This window comes from Conger conger, chromosome 11, assembly GCF_963514075.1.
Source record: "Conger conger chromosome 11, fConCon1.1, whole genome shotgun sequence".
Classification (NCBI taxonomy): Eukaryota; Metazoa; Chordata; class Actinopteri; order Anguilliformes; family Congridae; genus Conger; species Conger conger.
In genome coordinates, this window is record NC_083770.1 from 13,977,950 (window position 1) to 13,992,546 (window position 14,597).

At 43.6% G+C, this 14,597-nt stretch overlaps 1 protein-coding gene across 2 annotated transcripts in view; it reads left to right on the forward strand.

Annotated features, from left to right (window-relative positions):
• Positions 1-2,752: 2,752 nt before the first annotated feature.
• Positions 2,753-14,597, forward strand: part of LOC133139927 (phosphatidylinositol 4-phosphate 5-kinase type-1 beta-like) — a 60,595-nt gene continuing 48,750 nt past the window's right edge. Inside the window, exon 1 of one of the 2 annotated variants that reach the window (XR_009709973.1) lies at positions 2,753-7,730. The gene's annotated coding sequence lies outside the window, so the exon portion shown is untranslated. The remainder of the gene's footprint in view (positions 7,731-14,597) is intronic. The other variant, XM_061259417.1, reaches the window with a different exon arrangement.

A 14,597-nucleotide genomic window follows, 5' to 3' on the forward strand; every position in this document is an offset into this window, starting at 1 on the left:
TGTTTAACAGGAGACTTGTGGCCAATGTTACAGCATAGACCTCCCGTTGAAAATGAATGGTGCCACCGCCTGGTGAAGCCGAGAGCAGTGTGTCTTCAACTGAAACCGGAGTGTGCCAGCAATCCAAGGCACATCACTCGGGTTCAGGAAATGAATCAGGTTACGCCGGACATTAATCTCACAAGTTTGTGATCAATTTTCAAAACCTTGGACACATAACGGTTCACACATGCATCAAAACCTGCCTCAAAACATGCATTCTACATTCATATATTTTAAGAAACCTTGCACTTCCAGACTCTTTGGTTCAAGTAACGCATTTATCGTGAAATACTAAGGGAACATTTGTTAAGATCACCCAGGGGCGTAGATTTGGGGGGGGACAGGGGGGACATGTCCCCCTCAATATTTAGAATTTGTCCCCCCCAAAACATAATGAATGATAACCACCTCGCCATTACAGGTAAAACTCGCTGGCAATCGGTCAGCGCTTTGGTGTCAACTGTTCGGTAAGGAAGGTGTTCAGTTTGCTAGTGCTGTGTGCACTGCTGACGCCTTCCTAAAGGTTCTTCATTTGGTTTTGATTTTATTTCTAGCTCGTGTGAGCTTGTGGGTGAGGGACGTTGTCCCCGGTATTTGTATTTTGGTTTGTCTTTTCCTGAGCTGCGTCTCATGGTTCTTTATTTTGCTTGCCTAGTGTTTTATACTAGGTTGTACTTTTATTTTGGTCCCCGGTCTGGGGTTTCCAGTGCTCGCCTTTTAGCACTCATTTTGGTTGGGTTGTTCACCCTGGTTTTTAAGTAAAAGAGGCAGACAAATGGCTGAAGGATGGATGGGGAGAGGGAGAGGAGTACAGATTTGTGGTGCGGTTCAACATGGAGGATGGATGCCATGATGTATCAGCAGAAGATTGCAGGGATGGATCAGGCAGGCATGAGGTTCTTTCCCCAGTGTCTACCAAGAGAGGACATAGAAGAACATCATGGGGCGTATGCAAAAAGCCAATACATGGAATACGTGTTTTGGAAACGTCCTAATTCAAGAGCACACCATAGTTTAGATTTTATAGGCCTATGGTATGCAAACACACTGTTGCCAAAATTAAAATTAAATAAGTAAAATGGCAATATAATTCTATATTTGAATTACAATTTCCCGCTCATGAATGCACATTTTGAGTCAAAATTTAAATTAAATAATGCCATTACTGTCCACAGTTTAGTATAATGCCATTTCATCCACTAGTATTGACATTGATTTAAACAGGTATTTCCTCGATTTATGGATACTTTCGTTCCAGTGTTAATGCTAATTGTCTTTGCATTGAAGACATTCTCCTGCACTATGCAAGAAAGGTGTCAAAATTTAATTATAAATGCGAACTGTCAGATATCCCATCAAGGCGGGGTGACATGGTGCCACTGAATGGAAGTTGCAGAAACCAATACGCGGTCCACAGCTTTTAATTTCCGATTAGGCTTTATTGGAGAAACTCATGCCTTTTTTCTACCAATTAAGAGGTTTACAATCATTATAATGGCTTAGAATCAAAATTACATACTGAAAGCTTGAATATACCTGACTAATCAGAAACATCTGAGAAACCAACCGTCCAATTACTAAAACAGACACAATTGCACATTACCATGGTAATACCTGAGCACTCACGTGCATTAGAGTTTTGACTCCAGGGCCAGTTCCTGGCACAGGCAACAACGGTGGTGGACTAGGGTGTCAGGTGGCATTCGTCTATGGGGTTGCCAAATAAAGGGGGAGAAAAAAAATCCACATGTTGTGTCCATGACACTCAGCACGACATACACTTACCCTGCAACTGAGGAGTTACTCATGGAAATTACAAAATGTAATGCAGGCGGTGATAGTCAGACACCACCACCTCAATACAAAAAAAGAACAATACATTTAACAACAAGTAGACTATTATTATTATTATTAGTAGTAGTAGTAGTAATAGTAGTAGTTGTAGTTATAAGTTATTATGCTTGATCTGTCCTGTGTACCTTGTGGGCCCTCCGAACCGCAGACAGATGATGCAGAAACTATGAAGAATGTAGATGACCCTATCTTTTGAGTATACAAGGTACTGATTATTGATTTCTGTTGTAATATCATTGTAAGAGCAAAGGACTTTTAGTGAGCAAGCTATCCCATGTGAGGACTTTTATATTGAAATACAACATATTGACATGCACTACGACCTGCCTGCATATGCGCGCAATTCGAAAAGTTTCCCAGAATTAATTGCTTCACATGGATTGTCTCAAACTGTATGGAACGGAAAGCTTGCTCCCTTTTACTGAAGAGATTACAAGCTCTTACGGTTGTCAATCTTTAATGAGTGTTTATGCTTTCATAGTAAGGTCTATAGGCTACGTTAAACCCAAGTCTACTCAGTTTCAGGAATAAACGCTACTTTTATTGCACAAACAACATCAGTCTTTGAGCCGTCTTTCAGTGGAGCTAGCTACAGTAAGAGCTTGTGCCTCGCTGAGCCACCGGCCGCAGCGAAAACCGATCGAGTGAAGAATACAGAAGAATTCTACGGTTCTACATTCACCCCTTGGGCTCTCCACATCGTACACGGACAGCGCTTCTTCTCTGCATCGAACGGGAGACCGAGAGACGGACGCAAGGAGGGATTTGGCGGATGGCCAAGGAACGGCTAAAAGGTTTGGATGCTACGGATATCTTATCACTAAGGTAAACCAAACTGAACGGCTATTTTGGCGCTACGATTACCAAGCTAAAAGAGAGACTCTGTGGTGCCCAGCATAATGAAAACAGACATTTGGCGCTAAAATAAACAAAGGCCACGGGACTGTTTTTGGCGCTCAGCTAACAGCCTAGAAGAGACTAGCGCTCATTTCACTTTTGCATATTTCAACTCAGCGCATTTACGTGCATTTCAATCAAAACGGACTTCCTTTGCATTCTGATGGACTTAAGTGAAATAGTGAATAAGGTCAATATTTTACACTTTGCTTGACATAGATGCTGATATTTTGATGCCATATTTGGGTTTAACTTTTGACATTCCAACATTACCTAAGTAGAGTTTTGATATCGTTCCACAAGTATTGTTTAATGTAAGAATTGAATTTTTGGGATAGTCTATGCAATTTAATTGAGTTAAAATGTTGCAGCCAGATACATTAGAGTCTCACGAGTTAGACGTAGAAGAACAGATCCAAGGCCTCCTAACAGAAATCAAAGAACTTAATGACAACCTAGAAAATGAAACAGCAGAGGAAAAAAGACAAGAGTTAAAGGAAGAAATTCAAAACAAGGAACAGACTCTAAATAGCCTTACAGAGCATGCAGATAAAGACAAACAAGGCCCAAGACGCTCTGTTCGTCCTCGTGCCCCAACTGAAAAAATGCTTGCGCTTCAAAGAGAAGAAGCACAGAAAGGGAAAAGGAAATTTCTCACTGCATATTAAAATTGGAAATTTGAGGTCAATAACGCGTGTCAACAACTGAAATCAGACCTCTCAACAACTGGGTTAGCCATCCTTATTGACACACTGGAGGATTTAATAAGATGATTAAATTGTACAGCGAAATAAGAGAACTTATCACACCTTCACCGGACATAAGACGACGTGTAGATTCATGTGAAGCCATGATGGCAGATGTTCTAAAGATCATTCACGAGAGAATCGCAGGCATTGATGAATTTGCCGCTTACATAAACTTTTCGATTATGATTATGCACACTCTATCTTTGGTTCTGCGGTCTCTGAAGTAAGTCAAACACACAGCCAGCACAGTAGTGCGTCTCTCTTAGCAGCCAAACGGGCAGACGCGGCAGCTGAGGTCGCTGCTAAAGAGGCCGAATATGAAATGCTGTTGAAGGAACGTGAACAAAGGGCTAAAATACTACAGCTAGAAGAACAATACAAGAAAGCACTTGAATCTCAAAAAAGAGAACTTGAAAAATTACGAACAGAAAAAGATCTAAAAGCTGCTCAAGCCAAATTAAAAGTCTACACTCAAGAAACAGAAAGAGTTATTGTGCGGCGATCTACTAACCCTGCCAAGTCCCTCCCTCTGGAGCAGCGAGCCAATTGTTGCTGCTCCACGTGAGCCGGCCAAACTTGGCTTTTTGGCAGGACCAAGAATCGAACCCCGGTCCCCGCAAACTGTTCTATCTAAGGAAATATGTGAGCGGTCCAGCCCGTTAAACTCTTGATGGAACCTTCTACCGCAATGATGATGAGGCTTATAATGATGCCTGGAACCGACTCGATAACCGATATGGACAGCCATTCATTATACGAAAGGCTTTTAGGGAAAAACTTGCTAACTGGCCCAGAATCAGTCCAAAAGACGCAGTTAGCCTCAGCGAGTTTTCTGATTTTCTGAATGCTTGCCAGGATGCAATGCCATATGTAAAGGGCCTGCCTTCAAATCATAAATGACTGTCAAGAAAACCAAAAATGAGTACAGAAACTACCTGACTGGACCATCTCTAGATGGAATCGGCAGGCCACACACACCCTAAGTCGGAATCAAGAATTCCCAACGTTCCAAGAATTTGCTGAAGTTGTGGCTACGGAAGCAGAAATCGCATGTAACCCAGTAACCTCCTTCTATGCTCTTCGCTCGCCAGACACGGCAATAGAGAAACGGAACCTGAAAGAAAACAAAAGAATGGTTAGAGTGCTGAGCACACAAACGGACAGTGATGATCAAACCAAAACAGAAAGGCCACCCTCAAAATCTTGATGCATGTTCTGCCAAGGCACCAATCATCAACTCCACAATTGCACCAAATTCACAGAAAAGGTCATTGAGGAACGTAGAAGGTATGTGCAAGAAAACAAACTTTGCTATAGCTGCCTGCGTCCAGGACACAATGCGAAGGACTGCCGCAGTCGACAGACATGCAACAGCTGCAAAGGCAGACACCCCACTAGTCTACACGACAACAACTTCAAGAAACAGACAAAAGTCACACCACCACAGAACATGTCAAGTGATGCAAGTGCCACAGCTTTAAATGTAGCTACAAGTCAGACCACTAATACCTCCATGATTGTGCCCGTATGGGTATCTACAAAAACTAACCCAAGCAATGAGAAATTAGTGTATGCGCTCCTTGACACTCAAAGTGACACAACATTTATTGATCAAGGAGTCAGTGAAGATCTTCAAGCTGACTCCTATCCTGTCAGATTAAGGCTAACCACCATGTTAGACAAAGACACAGTTTTACAAAGTAGAAGAGTGACAGGCCTTCAAGTGAGAAGCTATAGCTCTGCTAATCACATTGATCTCCCGCCTGCCTATACAAGAGACAGTATACCAGTAAATCGTACCCATATACCTACCTGTGACACTGCCAGGTGTTGGAACCACCTCGTAGCTATCGCCAAAGATATCCCACCCCTTCAAGACTGTGAGATTGGCCTGTTGATAGGCTATAACTGTTCAAGGGCTCTGGCTCCCAGGGAAGTAATTGCTGGCAGGAATGATGAACCTTATGGCATACAGACAGATCTCGGATGGAGCATTGTGGGATTCTCACCTGCACGTCTCGATACGCCCCAAACCAGCGGCCTATGCCACCGCATAACTGTCAAAGAGCTCCCCCCTATTACTCCAGCAGATGCCCTCCGCATCCTAGAGAGTGATTTTAAAGACACCAATGAAGACAGTAAGAAAGTGTCACAAGATGACATTCTGTTCTTAAACAAAATGAAAGAGAACATAAGGAAAAACAGTCATGGTCATTACGAGATGCCCTTGCCATTTAAGGAAAGACCCATGCTTCCTGACAATATGCTGCTCGCCACAGTCAGACTCAATCACATGAAACGAAAGTTATCCAAGGATCAGACACTCCACAAAAACTACACAGACTTTATGAAAGAAATAATAGACCGTGGAGATGCTGAGGAAACTAAGGAAGATGGCGTGAAAGGAGAAACTTGGTACCTACCCCATCACGGAGTGTACCACTCAAAAAAGCCAGGAAAACTACGTGTGGTCTTTGACTGTTCAGCGAAATATGAAGATGTATGCCTAAATGACAATGTTTTACATGGACCAGTCTTAATCAACAACTTGAATGGCATCCTGATAAGATTCCACCAACACCCGATTGCACTGATGCGTGATGTTGAAAAAATGTTCCACGTCGATGAACCAGACAGAAATTATTTAAGTTTCCTTTGCTGGAAGAACGGTGACCTAGAGAGAGAACCAGATGTGTTCCGCATGAAAGTCCATCTCTTTGGCGCCACGTCATCTCCTGCATGTGCGAACTATGGCATAAAACGCCTTGCTGAAGAGCACAGTAACGAATACCCTCTTGGCGCCCAATTCGTCATGAAGAACTTTTATGTTGATGATGGTGTGGCTAGTGTAGCCAACACAGAAGATGCAATACAACTAGCTACAGATGCAAGAATGCTTTGTGCAAAGGGCTCCCTAATGAATCACATGTAAGGGTTTGTCATATATACCTGGAAAGGTTTTGTTTCATTGTCAAAAAAAAAGGGTAATGTGATGAGATGTGATTTCAGGATGATTTGAGTCATCGATACAAGTGAATAAGTGATTTAAAAGGTCATTGATGATTAAAAAGTTTAATTCATGAGTTAAAAAGGACCAGATTATTATATTAATGTTAAGGGAAGTCAGTTCATGATTTCAGAATGTTTTGTCAAGTGTAAAGACGTTATGTCAAGGTATTGAATCACTTTAAGGTTTGTGTAAGATATACACCTCTTAATGTGTTTCTTTATGTTAAATGTAACAGAATGTCAATTAAGGGTCATTCTCTATGGAAATCATTTGTATCAGTTGTCACTCTAACTAATGATTTGGTGGGGGTGTAGATTACCCTATCTTTTGAGTATACAAGGTACTGATTATTGATTTCTGTTGTAATATCATTGTAAGAGCAAAGGACTTTTAGTGAGCAAGCTATCCCATGTGCGCACTTTTATATTGAAATACAACATATTGACATGCACTACGACCTGCCTGCATATGCGCAATAATAATTCGAAAAGTTTCCCAGAATTAATTGCTTCACATGGATTGTCTCAAACTGTATAGAACGGAAAGCTTGCTCCCTTTTACTGAAGAGATTACAAGCTCTTACGGTGTTGTTGGTGCTGTTACGGTGTTCTTACGGCTGTCAATCTTTAATGGGTGTTTATGCTTTCATAGTAAGGTCTATAGGCTACGTTAAAACCAAGTCTACTCAGTTTCAGGAATAAACGCTACTTTTATTGCACAAACAACATCAGTCTTTGAGCCGTCTTTCAGTTGCGCTAGCTACAAAGAAAAATCAAGCATAGGTCAAAACAACAGCAGAGACGGACATTGAGCTGGGCAACTATACATTAATTTCCGCTGGTTTCATTTCCCTGCACGCATGTACGGGCACACCGCCTGTAGATGGCCTTCTCCTCTTATTTTGACGCCACACATAACGTCTGTGACTCTGGAGCGTTGGAACCGGGATGGAGAGAGTGCGAGACTGCGAGTGCGTAGAAAGAGGCGGAGACTATCTCCTTTAAGGGACTGTGTGTTCCTCTGAACTGATACAGCGAATGGTACTGCGCTGGTTATTTCCACCTGTCAAAACATCTGTGACTCTGTAGAGATACCTATTGCTGGAATAAGAGGGAAGACATCTCTTACGAATCGAGGACGCGTTTATTTAGCCCATGCCCAAACGAAACGTGGCTAAGGTAAGACATTTCAAGAATGAATTCGCTTGAGCCAGCCAGCACCTGCCCGCCTCACCTGTCCACTTAATAGACAAAATAGTTATCTGGCTACATTTTCCCATGAAAACTTTCATGCTAGACTGCATCTAAAACGGTTGTCTATGGCAAGTCGGATAATACACAGCTAATTACTTTACAGCAGCTGCCGACCTGGCTTCGCGGCCAGTCTCCAGTTGTTCCGTGTCAGGGCTGTAATCTTGGGCGAAAATATATCTTTATATATTTTTAAAATACGCAGTTTCACCATTTGGGCAGTGTGTCATATGAGGTGATGTGTGACCAATACGTTTTCATCTGTATGAGCCAATGCCTACGACATTGGGGGAAAATAGAAAAATAAACGCATTTCCATTGATATGGTTGAAAATGACCAAAATCTGTTTCTGCTTTTCTCGAGTAATGTTGATGTTCTTTATTGTTCTTTATTCTTACCGGGAATAACAATGTTTGGTCATATCCCGGAATGTAATAAAATCCTTGCAGTAAGCAATCTTATCCTACTACATTGCGCAGTGCTTAGCAGTTTATCTCATCATTAACAGTTACCCTCAATGATGTAAAATTCGATTTTGTGTGGATTTACGTAATAATGCAGGGAATTGCTGTCCCGGGATTACTCGAAGTTTCTAAGCTTGCCCGTGAACAACTTGCCTGCGTTTGATAACCTACCTGGCCATTTGACTCGTGTGGCCTATCTATCGCATCAAGCATATAACGACATGTGTTACTTAAATGTAATGTCGAGTCTGCTTTTGCGGAGTTTGATTTAACGATTAGCCATAGTCACATAGCCTAAATCAGAGAAACAAACACAGCTTTTCCTTAATTACGTTTGTGTATAGCACGGGGGAAAGTTCGCTCGGCTTCTGCAGTCGAGCCATAGCCTGATCGTAATACTCGGGCAGTGTCTCATACCCCTCGGTTAAGCGTTCTCTTGAGCTCGTAAACGAAATATATTTTAGTCTGGCGTGTTTATAGCGAACACGTTTGTACAATAATTAATACAGTGTCGTGGTAAGACAGCATAAATAGCCAAATGTCAGAACATTTTTTATTCATGTTCCCAGAATTGGCGAGCAGCCTAAAACCGTCTACTTTGTGTTAATCACCCATGATTTAGATAATCTTATTTAAAATCTTGACAACTAGTCGCATTCTTCATGTCCGATAAGAGTAGAGTTAGCGACTCGATTGGCCTAATTTAGTTTAGCTACCCTGTGTTTCTTATTATTGGTAAATGGTAAATGGTTTTTATATTCTCTCATTCACCCATTCACACACACAATCAGACACCAACGGCGATTAGCTGCCATGCAAGGCACCAACCAGCTCGTCAGGAGCAATTGAGGGTTAGGTGTCTTGCTCAGGGACACTTCGACACACCCAGGCCGGGATCGAACCTTCAACCCATCTTAAGCTAATGTCGCCCCACATATAATTAAGTTGGTCACTTCATACAAACCGAGAGAATCTGCAATAATGCATTCAATGTACGCTCTAGACTTACTCACGTGACGTCCATGGTTTTAACTCAATGACAACCAAAGAAGCCTGGAGTACAGTACAGCTGTTATTACTTTTGTTGGTGTAAAGCATTTGCTTGAGTTTTTTTATTAGGCCTGTAGAGACCAAACTCTCCAATCATTCACCCATAGGGCAGGATCATTTTGTTTAACGTTCCCAGAAACTATAAGCGAATCAACGCACGATAGCAAACAAGGACTAAATAAATGAATATACAGGTAATGGGACAGAACCCCTGAGAACTTGTTGGTGCTCTACCTTAATCACTCAAGATGAACAAGATCAGTTTGGTATATTTATAGGAACCGTATTAATCTAAGTGTCATTGAATCTGATCTGAATGTGAATTAGTTTTTAGGACAATTTCTCATTTTCTCGCGATGGTGACTTGTGGTCAGATATAAACTTGCTCTCCAAACTTGGCTGTGAAGCCATGTCTCCAGGAAACAATTAGGCCTCGTTTCTACAACAGATGGCAGATCTCTTTCAGGTCTTATTGATGCGCAGCCAAAGGTAAAGGCGTCAGAGAAGGCTTTGGGAGCCTTGGTAGTTGTTCAGTCAAGGCTGCGCGCAATTGCTTTCGAAGCTGACAGCGCTGTCTCGTGTTATTGGAGTGGCAGCGTGGGATCGGTTCCCGCGGCTTCAGACTGGATTTCTAGTGTTGCAGTGGATGCAGTAACATGACTAAAGGTATGGGGGGCGGGATCTGATTGCACTTTTTATTGCCCAGGAGAAGTACCCCAGCTCGTGGCATGTAAGGCATAGCAGAAGTACCTCGAGCCGTTTCCCGGTAGGCTCCAGCGTTAGGAGGAAGTTTGAAGGCAATTATAACAATCTCTGGAAACAGCACGAGATCGGCCGCACCGATGATTTTGGCACGTCCCCCTGGGCGAGTTGATCGAGAGGAAAGGGTCCAGTCCATTTACGTCCGACGATAAGTTGTGTACTCGTTTTCAATTCTGTCTTAACTGCACTGAAAGCAATGAAAATGGGTCTTTTTTCATTTGTCAGGGCAGAAAGAGGTAAATGAATGTGTTCCAGGCTCAAGATATCCACCGGTGTAACATTACGTTCACCGCTGTGAATGGGCCCCACACGCACACTGAAGCAGGCGAGTAAACTGTAGGTCTAAACTTGTAACCGGTAAATCAGCGATAGTGCCTGTACGTTTGACTGACTGTTTGTGAAACCGGTAAATCAGCGATTGTACCTGTACGTTTGACTAGGTGTTTATATAACTTTTGTTTATAGTTATATTTGCCCAAGTAAACACTCCCTTCATTATGCCTGCTTTTCCCTTCGATTTAGCTCAGCAGAGGCTGTACATTTCAACTCCCGGGTCAATGCTCGTATCTTACTTGTCTTGGTTAAATTTAATAGAATTATTTACGTTCATCTCCATTCAAAGTGGACATGTCTATTCTGCCGTCAGAATAACGTATCAATCCATTTTTTTCATGCCCTCTGTTCAGGTGTTTTAATAGAGAGATAATTTGAAGTATATTTAGAGTGGTCCCTTGCCTGCGCTTTGAAGAGTGGGGGGAGGTGAAGAAAGAGGAAAAGGACGGGGAAGAGCCTTGTTCTCCATCCGAATGTGTGACACGTCTGTGCTGCTGTTTTCGAATGTGTGACACGTCTGTGCTGCTGTTTCCGAATGTGTGACACGTCTGTGCTGCTGTTTCCGTCGTTCAGATGTTTTCTCGCCTGGAGGATGTTCTTCCAGTCACACGACTGAAGCATCAGCAGTTCCCCTGGCCTCCCTGAAACACAAAGATGCACTGCCCGGTCAAAAATCCCACCCCTCCCCCCCCGCAACTGCCACCCCACCACCGCCTTCTAACTCTTCCAAGAGGAAGCAACACTGACAAGAGCTGTGATAAAAGTGCCTCAGTTCAGCAAAAAGTGATTATTTTCCTTTTCTTTTAATCATGGGACTGCCTCCCCCCCACACACAGACAGACACACACTCACACTCATACGCACACTCACACTCATACGCACACTCACACTCATACGCACACTCACACTCATACGCACACTCACACTCATATGCACACTCACACTCATACACACACTCACACTCTCACACACTCTCACACACTCTCACACACTCACACACACTCTCACACACTCTCACACACTCTCACACACTCTCACACACTCTCACACACTCACACACACACTCATACACACACACACACACACACACACACACACACACACACACTTCATAACCCGCCCTGCCCTTGTGCCCCCATATGTAAGCATGCCTCACAGAATGTGATTGGCTTGGCCCCACCCACAGCTCCTACATCACCGTCTCCACGGTGACATGCCAAATTCCTCTCAATCCCAGCCTGCTTGGCACACTGCCACCCTCCCTCCCTTTGCTTGCATTGTCTCCGAGGGGGGAGAGGGACGGTACATTTTGTAATGGGGCTCCATTAGCCTGCAGATGTGAAATATCTACCCTGCTGGACCCCCAATCAGCCTAGGTGGAAACTGAAAACAGATTCACCAATGCTGCCCCTCAACGAATCTGCTGCTGACTTGTGATACCTATGAGACAGACCACTTTGGGAGAGAGTCTGACCTGACGTATTGCAGATTAAATTTAGGTTCCGTGATGTTTTTATGCTAACGTTACCATATTTCCGTGGGAGTTATGTGATTGGCTGAATGGGTGGCCATCCATGAACCAATCCCTGCGCTGAAGGGCGGGGTTTGAGCACCCATTACCTTCTGGGAAACGCAGGCTGGAGATTCAAGCCAAACGCGTCCAGTGATGTTTATTTTGATAAGTTTTGCCCCATATTTAGGAAACGGCTACACTGACAGTGATTTTAAAAATGCCTACACACGTAATTGGAAATTTTAAATCCAAATAAGATCAACTGAAACAAGCATGACAGTGCTCCTTTAATAAATAAATAAAATAAAATAAAATATTTTACTGAAAAGGTTTCTAGGGCCCAGAAGTTCCTCCTTTCCTTGCTACAATAAGACTACATGAATATGGGCTGGATGGAAGCAGCTTTGACCCCTGCGGCCGTAGGAGCCATAAAGCCCTGGACGCAAAGTGCTAACGAACTTCAGACAGAGCCATTACATTACATTACATTATTGGCATTTGGCACTCTACGGGCCACAGTACTACAGGAGAGCTAGTGACCATTTTACACTCTACGGGCCACAGTACTACAGGAGAGCTAGTGACCATTTTACACTACGGGCCACAGTACTACAGGAGAGCTAGTGACCATTTTACACTCTACGGGCCACACAGTACTACAGGAGAGCTAGTGACCATTTTACACTCTACAGGCCACACACAGTACTACAGGAGAGCATGCCTGTTTTGACAGAGTGACTATTCACAGTCTACATTACATTGCATTGCATTACATTATTGGAATTCGGCAGACGCTCTTATCCAGAGCGACGTACAGTTGATTAGACTAAGCAGGAGACAATCCTCCCCTGGAGCAATGCGGGGATAAGGGCCTTGCTCAAGGGCCCAACGGCTGTGCGGATCTTATTGTGGCTACACCGGGATTAGAACCACCAACCTTGCGAGTCCCAGTCATGTACCGTAACCACTACGCTACAGAGCCGAGAGAGGACAGTTCAGGGGGTGTCGTGGAGGTGGTCAGTGAGGAAGACTTGCGTGTATGTTTCGAAGGGAAGCTTCTGGAAAGTTCAACTAGGCTCTGAGGAGGAAATTCCATCCGCTCTAGATTTGCGTTTCATGTCGCTGTGGGCACACAGAGACCACAGGACTGGACGTGCATTGTGGGAAAAGCAACAGATGCAAATGTTTGCCAACATAAAAAAAAGGAAATGAAAAAGAGAGGGGCCAGTTCGAGAGTGTCTGATATCAGCCGTGTTCAACTGTCAGCACTGCTTATGCAAGACGGGACAAAGCTGAACTCCTTAGACAATGACGAAAATACATCTGCATTTTGTTTATAATGATATGTTATTCTCCGTATCGTTATTTTTAGCATTATTAATAGCCTACTATGACACAATAGGTAGTGCACTGGCGAATTGAATGTAAGTACTCCCTCATTAATGCATACCTGTGTGCCTGTGGAAGGAGACAGGCATTGTGCTTCCTGAAGCTTTGGTCTGAAGGTTATAATTCAAACCCCCGGGATCACTCACTGCTGTACGAGCGTGACAGTGTGACGCTAAAACGAAGACAACAAAAAGGCGACAGAAGGACAACGCATGGCCATTATTTGCGGTTGTGGCGTTAAATAAATCCCTCGGCTGCTGCTTGTTGCGGTGTTTGGTTCCGCGCCCTTCGGATGCATCGGGAGTGTTGGGATCTCTGGGCCGTGGCCTTGTTTGAACGCCGGGCGCGAAGTTATTTTAAGAATTTCTGATGTACCGTGTTGTTTTTCTACTGAAATCAGCCGCCTCAGCTTATTCTGTGTGATATTTTTTCCTTCCTGGCTGTATCGCTCTCAACAGTGTGTCAGGCCACATGAGCGTGTGTATCGACACTAGGATCTCTATGGCAAACGCTACACACATGATGATGAAGATAATTTGTAATTGTTTTAATTCGTATTGTTATCCATGCTCGTATATAATTTGCTGCATCAATGACAAAAAAGAAACATAAGTATTCATGTTAAGAACAATCATGACAACAGTAATAATGATACAAATAGCATTATCATCGTCACCATCATTATAATGGCCAAATAACTATCATCAAAGCATCTGTTAACACGCCAGCTTGATTCCGGTACTGGGACAGGGACTAAGTGAAGGGTGTTGTTTTGGGGATCTGAGGAGGTGGGGAGGGGCTTGGGGGTCAGAGAGACAGTGATTGGATGGAAGGAAGTGCAAGGTTTCCGCTGGCGTTCCCAGAATGCTGATCTGTTTGTTCAGGCGGAGAGAGGCCTGCCTTAGAACGGGAGCTGAAGAATCAGCTGTCGCCCTTGGCAACTGCTGTTTATTTGTTTTTCATCAGTTTTTTTACGTCGAGTTTGATCTGTTTTTCCAGCCGTTCAAACAGAGGCGGTCCTGCTGTTACTTCACAAACTGGAGGGGAATTAAGAAGGAGGTGCCTTATGTGGCACAATATGTCCACACACATACACACACACACAGAGCTCCACCCGATTCCCCAATTCAATTAGCAAGATAACCATCAAATGCCTCAGGTTTTAAACACAAGGCTTGCTTTTCTGGCTAGGCGGGGAAATGGATCATTTCAGGCCCCAGCTAATCGGACCTGTTGACCCCCCCCCCCCCCCCCCCCCCCAAGTGTCCCTGCTTCTTGTCAGC